Genomic DNA, 214 nt, shown 5'->3' on the forward strand with positions numbered 1-214 from the left:
TCTACCATGCTGATGATTCATAATCCAAAATTACTCTCTCTCTCTCTAGCATGCCCTGTGAGACATGGTTATATACCTTTTTGAACTTTTTTTTCAAATCAAATCAAATTTCACTCTCTCTCTTACGTTATAGGCTTACACAAATACACCAAATACACATTTAAGCATTCGCAAGTACATATCTGCCCGTGTGCACGCGCATGCACAGACCCAC

At 38.8% G+C, this 214-nt stretch overlaps 1 protein-coding gene across 1 annotated transcript in view; it reads right to left on the reverse strand.

The window, feature by feature from the left end:
* LOC119586363 overlaps window positions 1-214 on the reverse strand; it is a 7,214-nt gene that overhangs the window by 2,535 nt on the left and 4,465 nt on the right. The gene's annotated exons all lie outside the window — the stretch shown is intronic.

The sequence above is a fragment of the Penaeus monodon genome, chromosome 21 (assembly GCF_015228065.2).
Source record: "Penaeus monodon isolate SGIC_2016 chromosome 21, NSTDA_Pmon_1, whole genome shotgun sequence".
Lineage (NCBI taxonomy): Eukaryota > Metazoa > Arthropoda > Malacostraca > Decapoda > Penaeidae > Penaeus > Penaeus monodon.